Source organism: Protopterus annectens, chromosome 3.part0 (genome assembly GCF_019279795.1).
Source record: "Protopterus annectens isolate FY-2018-M chromosome 3.part0, PAN1.0, whole genome shotgun sequence".
Classification (NCBI taxonomy): domain Eukaryota; kingdom Metazoa; phylum Chordata; order Ceratodontiformes; family Protopteridae; genus Protopterus; species Protopterus annectens.
This window is the reverse complement of record NC_056731.1, coordinates 542,020,027-542,034,539: the sequence shown is the minus strand read 5'-3', so window position 1 is coordinate 542,034,539 and position 14,513 is coordinate 542,020,027. Positions and strand designations below refer to the sequence as shown.

General features: G+C 37.2%; 1 protein-coding gene across 20 annotated transcripts in view; it reads right to left on the bottom strand.

The window, feature by feature from the left end:
- Positions 1-14,513, bottom strand: part of CLASP2 (cytoplasmic linker associated protein 2) — a 7,203,062-nt gene that overhangs the window by 711,011 nt on the left and 6,477,538 nt on the right. The gene's annotated exons all lie outside the window — the stretch shown is intronic.

The following is a 14,513-nucleotide window of genomic DNA, read 5'->3' as shown; positions in this document are numbered from 1 at the left end:
ACCCCCAATAAATCCAAATCCACACCTCCTTCCTTCAGTATCTCCTCCAAAAAGGGCACCATAATCTCCCCCAACCCCCATACTAAGCTCCTCGGGGTTGAACTAGATAAGGATCTTCACTTTGATGTTCATATCTCGCAAACCATTAAAAAGGTACATAAAAAATTAGGAACTCAAACACAAACAGTTCCTATCAGACCAAGCACTGATCTCCCTAGCCCAAACCCACCTCTTGTTTACCCTAATGTATGCATCACCAATCCTAATTCAAGTCAGGAAAACAGACATAGACAAGCTAGAATCATGTTACAATAAAATTGTAAAGTTTGCCAATAACTCCACTTTTAGAAGTCATCACTGTCTTGTCCTAAGGGAACTACAGTGGTTAGAACTTCCTCAACTAATTTGTTACCATCAACTTGTGCTCACCTTCAACATAATAAGGAACCCCCACAAAAGCCCAGCCCTAACCAACTACTAAACCAATATTCAGCTAATCGTCCTCTATGCTCATCCAACAAAACCCTGCTCTACGTATCCAAAGCCAACAATTCTGCAGGGAAATCTTTTTCCCACACCATCACTAGGGAATGGAATAACCTCCCCCAAAATATCTCCTCAGCACCATCTATATCACTTTTTAAAAAGTCACTCAAGCCACACCTTTTGCAGTCATAGCTCTGTCCTTGCATCACATAAAGGCTTTCCTGCTCTCCACCAAATCTTGCTACCCTCCTCTCTTCACTACTTATCATCTCTAATATACACTGCTCAAATACTCCCACACAGGGCTTACCATCTTGCAAATTATTTTTATCTTGTGCAAATAATTTTTTATCTTATCAGGCACCTCCTTCATGCCATCAGTTATTGACTGCATCAGTCCATGTGTATTTAGCTCTACCAATACTGACATCCAGGATCTACTATGTATAAGCTAAATTTCCTTAGAACAATCTATTGTATGTTACATCTCTTTGATTGTATACAATATATAAACTATTATATGAGAAATTTCTTTGATTGTATATATACAACTGTACAGAATTTTTCTGTTGTAAATTGTGTTCTTCTGGAGCTTTTCTCTCCGGGCCTCCGCTGTAAATGGACCTCGTTCCAGTCAGACTTTCCTGGTAAACAACTGTAAAATAAATAAAATAAAAATAAATAAATAAATAAATAAAAGGGCAGCGCAGTGGTGCAGCGGTTAACGTTGTCGCCTCACAGCAAGAGGTTCACCGGTTCGATTCTCGGCTGGGGTGCCTTCTGTGTGGAGTTTGCATGCTCTCCCTGTGTTTGCGTGGGTTTCCTCCGGGTATTCCGGTTTCCTCCCACATTCCAAAGACATGCGTCTGGAGCATTTCTCCCCGGGCCTCCGCTGAAAACAGGCTCTGTGGAACCTAGTCAAACTTTCCCGGTCAACAAATGATAAATAAATAAATAAAATGAGCCATATGCCTTCTTAGATGACAAGGATTTTTTGGAGCATTTGTCTAAAAAGAAAATGGAGTGGGCATTGGTTAGAAAGAAGACAGTAAGGCCATTAGGCTGACAGAAAGCTTCGCCAAGAAAGATGCCTATCACATAGAAGCCTCCCTCCTCACATGCTAAGGAGCCTGTGCATATGGTGGTAAAGCTGAGTGTATCAACTCTATGTATGAGCAGGAGAGAAGGAAAGTGGAGTACAGATAGCAGACAGAGGTACACAAGAAAAGGACAGAGAAGGGAGTGGACAGTACAGCCAATAATAAAATGGAGACACGGAGAAAGGACCTGAATAAATACAAGGAGTGGAGCAGATAAAGATACAAAAAAGTCAAAAGCAGGAGGAGTTGGGGACTTCATTTGAAAAATTCAGTAGCGTTAGCACAGCTTGGCTGGAAATTTTTTCTCAGTCACACTGCTGGTCAGAGAAAACAGACTAAGCTGAACAAAAGTTTAAAATACAGATGACTAGCCATCAGTACTAGTAGAGATTAGCTCACTTAAATTGAGGAATGCTGGTGTGGCTATGTAACTTACTTCACTGAAATAGACTACGAGACATAAATGGATTAGATCTTTCTACAAATCTTAATCTATGGATTTAAAATTTTTTTGCCATCAATAAGCAGCGATAAGCATATAAGTCATGTTTTTTCTCTCTCTCGCTCTCCTATATACAGTACTAAATATTATTGCTACTGCGGTGCATTTATGTCAGTTGAATGGGACTAAAATGTGATGTATTGGTCTTTAAGCAAGCTGATGAGCTATCTGACATGTTATGCCATCTTAATGTAATTTTTTTTTTGTAAGTTCTTCTTGGAGACATCAAATGTAGAGCATTCAAGCATATACATAATTATATTAGTTGCATGTAAGGTTTAAAATTCTGTCATGCTGAAGGTCCAAACCAGGATTCAGATGATTTTATTCATTTTATTTTATAGTATGATTTTAGAGGGCTTCACTTTCTTTTTAAGTCTCCTGGTGGAGGGTCTCCTCTCTCTCTCTTTCTCTCTGACAAAGATATGCGGTTATAACAGAAGCATTAGGGTACTAATGCATCTGTACAGGGTGAGGCAGCAAATGATACAGTAGAAGGAAGTACTAGCAGTCATAAACTGCTTTTCTGTCCCTCAAATCTAGGTGGGTAATTCCTAGAAGATACTTTGCAGACGGCGAGGGACAGGTATGAGTTTAACTTCACTAGGGAAGGATTAATCCATAGTATTTACTGGGGGGAGACATGGGTCAATGAGTGATAAACATATAATGTGCTATAGTGCCCTTGGTGGGGGACACTTGGGACTGTTCACTGGTAAAAATGTTTTCTTTTTAACCTCCACTATTAACGGTCAGATGCAGGCACTTTTTGGTGTGCTGGGGGGGGGGGGGGGGTTGGCACAATATTATTATTACTCCTTAGGTAACTTCAGATATGTCTGGAAAGATTAAAAATAAACCAGAATGGTAGGTGGATAATATGAAAGGGAAGCAGAGAAAGGCATACATGGCTTAAATGACATCTACACTACTAATAGTGACAATTCAGAATTCAGAATTCTTTAGAGAATTCTTTCAGCAGTGAGAGCAGGAACTATGGGATGTGGATCAGACAGTGCTACTGGGAGATTTTAATGCTGCATTACCCCATAAAATAGACAGATTACATGGAAGAAATGAGTCTCATGTGAATGTGCAGAAAGTAGTGAAGTGCTAGCTTACTAGGTTGGACTGGGTTGACAACTGCAGAAAAATCCATGACAACAGAAAAGCAGTCAGCATTTCCAGAGATATAATCAAGTGAGTATAATGGATGTAATTTAAGTACCAAGGGTATTGTTGTCAAGGTGGAAATACAGGATATTAGCCTAACAGAGCATGAGATTATCCTAACAGAAGTAACTGAACCATGCCAAGATGATAGACTCAGGGGATGGAAACTGGCACATAACAAATGGAAAGGGAAACAATGACAAATGAGACTAAAAGATATAACAGCAGATGTAGTTGATAGAAATGAAGAAAGCAGAACAGAACCAGTTTTATTCTGATGGGAAGGATGTAAGGTAGCACTGAGAGGGGGAAATAATGCAATACGAGGTTAAGTGCAAAAGACAAATGAGAGATACAATTATTGTGAAAGAGGATTAGTTAAAAAAGGATCAGATACAAATAGAGAGGGAAAGTATATAAAAGAGGAAGAGAAGGGACTAATACATATGCTAAAAGCAAGAGAAAGAATTAGCTGTATCCCAGGCAGAAGCAGAGCTCTCCAGGAAAGGGGACTACTGGTGATTAAGAAATGAAGGGGACTCAAGATGTATGGCATTCTTGTTTGAAGTCCAGGAGAAAGAAAGCAATAGTTATTTGACTAATGGCAAAAGGGACATAAGGAAGGTCTTTGGGGAATATTACAGTGATCTATATATAGTGAACATGAAGTGGTGCAACCACTTAATTGTAAATATGATGTGGCAAACACAAGAAAGTTGACATGTGCAAATTAGATTCAGTAGATTACAACAGAGGAGGTGAATACAGCTGTCTCAGGTCTGAATCTTAATAAAGCAACAGGTGCAGATGTATTCCTGGCAGATTTCCGCACATGGGGAAGAAACTTACTGGGAGGGAAGCTGGCTAAGTTATGTAACTACCTAGGAAGACCTTAAATAGCTCTAATCAGGCAATAATCATGGTGCTAACTAATGGAGACAAGGTATTACCGTTAATTACCTCAGGCCTATTTCTTTGTCAAGTCCTAGATCTTAAAATTTTGGCAAACGTACCAGTGAAATGTATAGAAAAAAATGCTCCTGGACTTACAGAAGAGGAACAAAGATAATTTATTAAAGGGAGATCTATCACAAGTAACAACTGAAGGCAAGAGACATGTCAGTTGTGGGACATTCTGAGACAGTTCCAGATTTTTGGGATAAAAAATTAATGAAGATAAAACAAAGGGCACAGCTATAAACTATGTACCCATAAATCAATTGGTTCAGCAAAACCCATGTTAATGGGAACATGACAAAATGAAATATTTAGGAGTGTAGATTAAAAAGGATTCTATTATGGCAGCTAAGGATATGTGGGAAGGGACTAAACAAAACAATCAAAACTGAGAAAATGGAAGCTCTTGCCTATGGATATGGAGAGCAAGACACAAGAAGTAAAAATGTTTTTAGCGACTTTAATTTTATACACAGGTAAGGCATTTTTCTATCAACCGAAGGAAAAGTTGTGGACAGTAATTAATAAAGGGTTGAAGGATTTTATTTGTGAGGGGAAGAGGGCAAGAGTCAAGTGGCTAGAGGTTAAGGATTACCTGATTTAAAGAGATATTTTAGAGCTACACGGTTAACGCAATTCAAAGTAAAAAGGAATTCATGTTAAAGCAGGGAGTATTTTATGAAACAAGGAAAAAATGGATTTTGCATACAGATCCTTAAGGAGAACATCAATAGTCAGAAAGAATATTATATTCGTAAAGTAGAAGAAAGTAAACCATCATGGGAATGGAGAAAGGAGATTCTGCCAATAGAGATGAATGCAATTAGGGTTACACAGAATAGGCAAGAGGGGGTTGGAATCTACCAGAGGATGCTGGCAGGAAACCAATGTATTGTGAACACAGACAGAAAGGTAACAGAATTGGAAGAGGCCAAAAAAACACATGGACTGCAGGCTAGTGATTACCTTCCCTATCAAAAACTAATCAGAGAATAAAAAAGAGAAAGGGGACAGGAGAATCCTAAATGTAAGATCTGCACTGGTTGAGTTTTTATTTGATTGCAGAACAGAATCTGCTGTTAAAAAAGGGATAATTAGTAGGGCATATAAAACAATGCACGATAACTACAGGAATCATTCAGAAAAGGTCAGAACAGATTGGGAAGAGAGAAATTAAATGCAATTCTCAAAGAAATAATGGGAAGACATTACCTAGGACTCCGAAATATGCAACAGAATCTTAAAGGTTTAGGATTTTTGCCTGGAAGTGCTGGCATAGATGCTTGTACACACTAAGCAGACTCCAAAGAATTTTTTTCACAAGCAGATGACAAATGTTGGAGGTGTAATGTGGAAGAAAGAGGCACCTGGGAACACATTCTCTGAATGCAATGAGTTGGCAGACTTAAAAAAAAATCCCTCAAAGAGTACTCTGTCAGGAATACTAGGCCAACAAATGAGGGAAACTAAGGAAATTATTTTTTTTTTAAGTTGAGACACAGGATCCGCATTGCATAGACACATTCAGACCTCGTTAAGTTTATCAGTTAATGGCTGCCAAAATAAGCAATTACTAGAAATTGGAAATCAAAATCTAAACCAACTACATATAAAGTAGTGAATACTGTAACAGAGATAACAGGATGTGGTATCTTTAGAAAACTGTCAGAATAAATTACATAGAAAAAATGGAAATTGTGGGAAAAATACATGCAGAAAAATGTTTTAAATGTTTGAATGAGGTTTAAGAGAAGGCAGAAATTGAAAAAACTTATGTAGCACTGCTTAGACGATACGATATATAATAATATATGTGATTTATGACGTTTATGTGAACATGCTAACATAGTTTAATTACGTTTATATAAATGTGAGTCTGCCTATGTCAGTGAAAGTGTTTAAAAAAAGTCACTGCTAGAGGCTTGCGCCATTCCCAGAAAAGTATGGGGAGGAAAATATTAGTGCTGGGGTAGTGCTGTTCAATATCAGGATAAATATATATAAGTACTGGAATTTTCTGTTCTCTTCTTTGGAGAATAAAAGTTACAAGGAAAGTTTACCAAAACTGGTGAAGTTACTCGAGATTAACTGGAGCAATTCTCCCCTGACCGCCGCTGAAAGTTGGCTTTGTTCCAAGTCGGACTTTCCTGGTAAACAAATGTAAAATAAATAACTTTGTAATTAGGGCATGTGTAAATGTGGAGTTTCAGAAGCAGGGAATAAAAGAAGAGGTATGAGGCAGGAATGCCCACTTTCACCAGGGCTTTTCATATTAGTCACTGAGGAAGTGGATTTTCAGGGAAGGCAGCCCTTAACTGACACGCACAGGGAAGTAGGGGAGACAGCTCATTCCTGATGTTCATGGATGCCTGTATTCTTGCGAGCAGTCATGCAGAGTTAGTTTTGGAAGAAATGTTAGGGGCATTTAAGTATTTTAGACAAACCTCAGGTTTGGAGTGTCATGTGGACAAGACAGGCATATTAAGACTAGAACAGAGAGAGGAACAAAGATGTCACAAGGTTCAAAAAGTAGTATACCCCACATATCTAGGATTAATATGCAGAGAAAATTTGAGGAGATTATTAGGCAAGCTAATGGAAAAAATGGCAGATGACTGTAGTACGGTTAAAAATTATTACAGGAAGAAGTAAAAGAAATAATGGTAATGCTACATATTTTATATAGTACCAGAGAACAAAAGTCCTTCCAGGAGGCAGACAACAGCAATTTCCAATGTAGTTCAAAGAATAATCCACAAAAACAGCCTTCAAAGACAGCTCCACAAGGAAAAACAGGAACATTCAATTCTGATAAAACACAGCACTGCTTTATTCGAACCAAACACAAGCGCTTTCACTACTGCTTCTTCAGGTGTATGAAAAAAGTTAAAATAGCAACTGTTTAAATAGCAAACAACTGAGCACATGATCAATTAGTTTAAAGGCAACATGTCACAAAAAAACTTGCCTAAAGGATAAAATACAAAAATACATTTAAAACACACATAAATATATATAACTAAATGTATAAAGTGCATAAATAAGTATACATAGAAAATAATAAATAATAAATAAAACTAATAAAAACAGTTACCTAAGTAGTTTCCTTTTCTTTAATGTTGGCTTCATGGGCATACTATCATTCAAACCATGGCCAAATGTAGCCCTCAGCATAACAATCCACCTAGCTTCAAGTTCTTCAGTTCTTCGTCTGACATCACTAAACCCATCACTGACAATAGCTTTTGATATTACCATGAACTTGAAGCTATGGTTGGTACCTTTCTCTATAACATGTTTTGCTAGGGCATTAACCCTAGAGCCTTTGGCAATGTGATAAACATGCTCCCTGATTCTCTCCTTTAACATCCTATCTGTTTTTCCAACATAGAAACTTTGACACAGAGAGCACACCGCAAGATAAACAACATGCTTAGTATAGCAACTAGCACTAACCCTTATATCAAATATTCTTTTGGTGTCAGGATGTTGAAAGGTAACTCCCTCTAAAATGTAAGTGCACTGATTGCATTTGCCACATGGTTTAGTACCACTAACTACATCATCCAACCCACATCTTTTAGGTATACACAAACTCCTCTTCAGATTTCTCTTGTTCTTAAAAGTAAACTGGGGCACTTCTCCTATTATGTCTTTCAAAACTGGATCTGTCAACAGTATATTCCAATGCTCATTAAACACATTGGTGTACTTCCTAACATCTCTAGTGTACGGAATACACATGGCAAGCTTAGTGTCACTACTCAATAAATTCTTCTTCTTCTTATCCCCACCTGAGAAATAAGGTTTAGCTCTACTAGTTCTTAGTTGCCTAACCTCAGAACTCCTATCCTCCACCAACCTTCCTTCATAACCTCTGCCCTTAATTCCTCACTGGTGGTTTTAAGTTGTTGTTCAAAGTCACTATCCCTAACGTTCAGCCTAGAGGCTCTAAAAAATTGATTCTGTACAATATTGGTAAACACATGCCTCGGATGCATACTATCCCTGCTGAGCAGACTATTAACATAACATTCCTTCCTGTGTAATTTAGTGTAGATATCCCCAGATTCATTCTTCTCTACTAAGACATCAAGAAAACTAATGCTCGACTTAGAGTACCCCAAAGTAAATTTCAAGAAGGTGGTAGTCCCATTCAAATAATTAACAAAAGTTAACAACTCATCCTCAGTGCCTCCCCACAAAATAAAAAGATCATCAACAAATCGCCAATATAAAATAATATTCTCTTCATATGGACTGGAGTGAATGAATTCCATCTCCCAAGCCAACATGACCCCATTAGCATAACTATTAGAACAGGAACTGCCCATAGCTACACCATTTTTCTGATGGTATACTTTACCATCAAACATGAAAACATTATTCTCCAAAACAATGTTCAACAAATCCTGTATTAATGCTATTTCTTCACCCCTATATAAATCACTAGAAGACAGTAACCTGCTCAAATATTCAAGACCTATAGAATTAGGGATGACAGTAAATTATGAGACCACATCTAGAGTGACTAAAAACACACTATCCATCCTATCAACATTCTCTGTACATACAAATAAATCATTTAAAAAATGTTCAGTGTCCCGTAGTAATGTTTGATGTTTCTCTAGTAGTGGTTTTAATTTAAAATCTAAATAGATTGAAATAGCATCAGTACACCATCCACCCCCTGAGACAATTGGTCTCATAGGGGGCCTAACTAAATTCTTATGTAGCTTGGGCAGTCCCTGTATCTGAGGTATCACATAATTCTCAAACAAAAAATACTTCTGCAATTCACAATTTAAAAATCCATGCTCCCCCATCAACTTAATTTCATTACTAACAGAAAGTGCCATGGTCTTCACTTTCTGTAAAGTTGTGGGTTCATAAAAACTCACATCTGACAACATTTCTCCCATAAGCTCATTATAAAATTCAACATCAAACACCACAATCCGGCCACCCTTATCAGCTGGTCGTATAACTAATTGTCATTCTTCTCTAAATCACAAAGCACATGATTCTTGTTTATTAAGATTATTCCTACCAAAAGTTCTCTTATCACATTGTGCATTGTTATATACTTCATAGATGTCAGCAATACATATTTGTTCAAAAGCATTAATGACGGAAAGTATAGGTGTATAGCAACTTGGTTTAACAAACTTAGAAGTCAGAAGGCTTAATACCAGCCACCTGTCTATACATAGTTTTTAGCATTAGATTTCGTAAACAACTTAAAATCTAGAATCAAGTCAACTATATTCATATCTGAAGCAGGGATAAAAGTTAGTCCCTTACTCAAAACACTATATTCAGATTCAGTCAAATAATGACTAGACAAATTTGTTACAAATGTCTTACTTGCTGTTGGAAGGCCTTCTTTATGGGCCAAATGTTGTCCATATTTTCTTAGTTCTTCCTTTTGTAGCGTAGTGCTTCTTCCCCTATTCTGAACATTCTCCTTCTTCATACCAGTTCTCCCGGGACCTGTCTCGAACCTGTAAAGGAAAATTTAACTTGTGAATGAGCAGAGCATCTGCTCGCCCATCTGTCTGCCCTTCAATGCCACCTATATCAGCCAATAAGTGATTCGAACCATCACTATGAGGTTCCGAATGAACCTCAGCAACAGTTACCACAGTTCTCTTTTTAGGGATAGCGTCAGGTACCAAAACAACAGAAGGACCTGTTGAAGTCAAATTATTCGCTGTGTCACTCGGAACTCTCATGTTAACACCATCTCCTCGCTTTGGTGAATGAACTCGCTCAAGACGCAGAGAACTGAAGTCATTACGTTGTCGAGCTGCATCATTACGCTCATTAACCAGGTTGGAATCTGGTTCACTACCATTAGTAGTAGAAATACGGGGCCATGAGAAGATATGCCCTAATTGAAAATCCTTCCGGTCTCTATGTAATTTACTCATTTTCAATTGCATTAACTTCCGTTTATACGACGAAACATGTTCCATAGTTTCATTCAGTAATTGTTCAAAAATGTCACATTCATACTTAGCTGCCAACTGCTGAAATTTACTATCTATAATGCCAATAAGCGTAGTTTCTCTCCTTCTTGTTGCTTCAATCAATAGGTTAAGGTAGCCCAAACTAGTAGAGATATTTAATTTCTGCCACTCAGTCAGTAGTATATCATCAACACCAACTTAGCTGGCATTTTCAACACCCTTAAACCACGTGGAATGACCTTCTCCTTTACACAGACCTCTAAATGGAACCTTTCATATTGAGTACGAGCTAGTTTGGATAATTCTCTTTCCAAATCTAGCAACTCAGTTCTAAGTGCTAAAAAGTCAAAATTGATTACATCTTCTTGTGTGACAACACCACATGATAACAAGGGGTTGTCTGTAACAACAATTTTACTAATGAAAGATTCAGTCTTATGATTTTTATCTTTACCTTCATCCCCAGACGCACGGGTCCCATGGGGACTACGAATGGGTGTATAATCCAATTCAATTTCTTCATTACTAGCAGCCATGTCAAAGGTGCTCTAGGGACAATTGTAGAAATATGCTAAATAAGAAGAATATATACACCCAATGAGCTCCTATAACCTCCAGAAGTAAAACTGAAAGAAACAATACAGTACCAGAGAACAAAAGTCCTTCCAGGAGGCAGACAACAGCAATTTCCAATGTAGTTCAAAGAATAATCCACAAAAACAGTCTTCAAAGACAGCTCCACAAGGAAAAACAGGAACATTCAATTCTGATAAAACACAGCACTGCTTTATTCGAACCAAACACAAGCGCTTTCACTACTGCTTCTTCAGGTGTATGAAAAAAGTTAAAATAGCACCTGTTTAAATACCAAACAACTGAGCACATGATCAATTAGTTTAAAGGCAACATGTCACAAAAAAACTTGCCTAAAGGATAAAATACAAAAATACATTTAAAACACACATAAATATATATAACTAAATGTATAACTAAATGTATAAAGTGCATAAATAAGTATACATAGAAAATAATAAATAATAAATAAAACTAATAAAAAGTTACCTACGTAGTTTCCTTTTCTTTAATGTTGGCTTCATGGGCATACTATCATTCAAACCATGGCCAAATGTAGCCCTCAGCATAACAATCCACCTAGCTTCAAGTTCTTCAGTTCTTCCTCTGACATCACTAAATCTATCACTGACAATAGCTTTTGATATTACCATGAACTTGAAGCTATGGCTGGTACCTTTCTCTATAACATGTTTTGCTAGGGCATTAACCCTAGAGCCTTTGGCAATGTGATAAACATGCTCCATGATTCTCTCCTTTAACATCCTATCTGTTTTTCCAACATAGAAACTTTGACACAGAGAGCACACCGCAAGATAACTCCCTCTAAAATGTAAGTGCACTGATTGCATTGATGCAATCAGTGCACTTACATTTTAGAGGGAGTTACCTTTCAACATCCTGACACCAAAAGAATATTTGATATAAGGGTTAGTGCTAGTTGCTATACTAAGCATGTTGTTTATCTTACCGTGTGTGCTCTCTGTGTCAAAGTTTCTATGTTGGAAAAACAGATAGGATGTTAAAGGAGAGAATCAGGGAGCATGTTTATCACATTGCCAAAGGCTCTAGGGTTAATGCCCTAGCAAAACATGTTATAGAGAAAGGTACCAACCATAGCTTCAAGTTCATGGTAATATCAAAAGCTATTGTCAGTGATAGGTTTAGTGATGTCAGAGGAAGAACTGAAGAACTTGAAGCTAGGTGGATTGTTATGCTGAGGGCTACATTTGGCCATGGTTTGAATGATAGTATGCCCATGAAGCCAACATTAAAGAAAAGGAAACTACCTGAAAAGATTTGTTTATTAGTTTTATTTATTATTTATTATTTTCTATGTATACTTATTTATGCACTTTATACATTTAGTTATACATTTAGTTATATATATTTATGTGTGTTTTAAATGTATTTTTGTATTTTATCCTTTAGGCAAGTTTTTTGTGACATGTTGCCTTTAAACTAATTGATCATGTGCTCAGTTGTTTGGTATTTAAACAGGTGCTATTTTAAATTTTTTCATACACCTGAAGAAGCAGTAGTGAAAGCGCTTGTGTTTGGTTCGAATAAAGCAGTGCTGTGTTTTATCAGAATTGAATGTTCCTGTTTTTCCTTGTGGAGCTGTCTTTGAAGACTGTTTTTTGTGGATTATTCTTTGAACTACATTGAAATTGCTGTTGTCTGCCTGGAAGGACTTTTGTTCTCTGGTACTGTATTGTTTCTTTCAGTTTTACTCTGGAGGTTATAGGAGCTCATTGGGAGTATATATTCTTCTTATTTAGCATATTTCTACAATTCTCCCTAGAGCACCTTAGACATGGCTGCTAGTAATGAAGAAATTGAATTGATTATACACCCATTCGTAGTCCCCATGGGACCCGTAAGGCCTGGGGATGAAGGTAAAGATAAAAATCATAAGACTGAATCTTTCATTAGTAAAACTGTTGTTACAGACAACCCCTTGTTATCATGTGGTGTTGTCACACAAGAAGATGTAATCAATTTTGACTTTTTAGCACTTAGAACTGAGTTGCTAGATTTGGAAAGAGAATTATCCAAACTAGCTCGTACTCAATATGAAAGGTTCCATTTAGAGGTCTGTGTAAAGGAGAAGGTCATTCCACGTGGTTTAAGGGTGTTGAAAATGCCAGCGCAAGTTGGTGTTGATGATATACTACTGACTGAGTGGCAGAAATTAAATATCTCTACTAGTTTGAGCTACCTTACCCTATTGATTGAAGCAGCAAGAAGGAGAGAAACTACACTTATTGGCATTATAGATCGTAAATTTCAGCAGTTGGCAGCTAAGTATGAATGTGACATTTTTGAACAATTACTGAATGAAACTATGGAACATGTTTCGTCGTATAAACGGAAGTTAATGCAATTGAAAATGAGTAAATTACAGAGACCGGAAGGATTTTCAATTAGGGCATATCTTCTTGTGGCCCCGTATTTCTACTACTAATGGTAGTGAACCAGATTCCAACCTGGTTAATGAGCGTAATGATGCAGTTCGACAACATAATGACGTCAGTTCTCTGCGTCTTGAGCGAGTTCATTCACCAAAGCGAGGAGATGGTGTTAACATGAGAGTTCCGAGTGACACAGCGAATAATTTGACTTCAACAGGTCCTTCTGTTGTTTTGGTACCTGACGCTATCCCTAAAAAGAGAACTGTGGTAACTGTTGCTGAGGTTCATTCGGAACCTCATAGTGATGGTTCGAATCACTTATTGGCTGATATAGGTGGCATTGAAGGGCAGCCAGATGGCGAGCAGATGCTCTGCTCATTCACAAGTTAAATTTTCCTTTACAGGTTCGAGACAGGTCCGGTGGAGAACTGGTATGAAGAAGGAGAATGTTCAGAACAGGGGAAGAAGCACTACGCTACAAAAGGAAGAACTAAGAAAATATGGACAACATTTGGCCCATAAAGAAGGCCTTCCAACAGCAAGTAAGACATTTGTAACAAATTTGTCTAGTCATTATTTGACTGAATCTGAATATAGTGTTTTGAGTAAGGGACTAACTTTTATCCCTGCTTCAGATATGAATATAGTTGACTTGATTCTAGATTTTAAGTTGTTTACGAAATCTAATGCTAAAAACTATGTATAGACAGGTGGCTGGTATTAAGCCTTCTGACTTCTAAGTTTGTTAAACCAAGTTGCTATACACCTATACTTTCATTAATGCTTTTGAACAAATATGTATTGCTGACATCTATGAAGTATATAACAATGCACAATGTGATAAGAGAACTTTTGGTAGGAATAATCTTAATAAACAAGAATCATGTGCTTTGCGTGATTTAGAGAAGAATGACAAATTAGTTATACGACCAGCTGATAAGGGTGGCCGGATTGTGGTGTTTGATGCTGAATTTTATAATGAGCTTATGGGAGAAATGTTGTCAGATGTGAGTTTTTATGAACCCACAACTTTACAGAAAGTGAAGACCATGGCACTTTCTGTTAGTAATGAAATTAAGTTGATGGGGGAGCATGGATTTTTAAATTGTGAATTGCAGAAGTATTTTTGTTTGAGAATTATGTGATACCTCAGATACAGGGACTGCCCAAGCTACATAAGAATTTAGTTAGGCCCCCTATGAGACCAATTGTCTCAGGGGGTGGATGGTGTACTGAAGCTATTTCAATCTATTTAGATTTTAAATTAAAACCACTACTAGAGAAACATCAAACATTACTACGGGACACTGAACATTTTTTAAATGATTTATTTGTA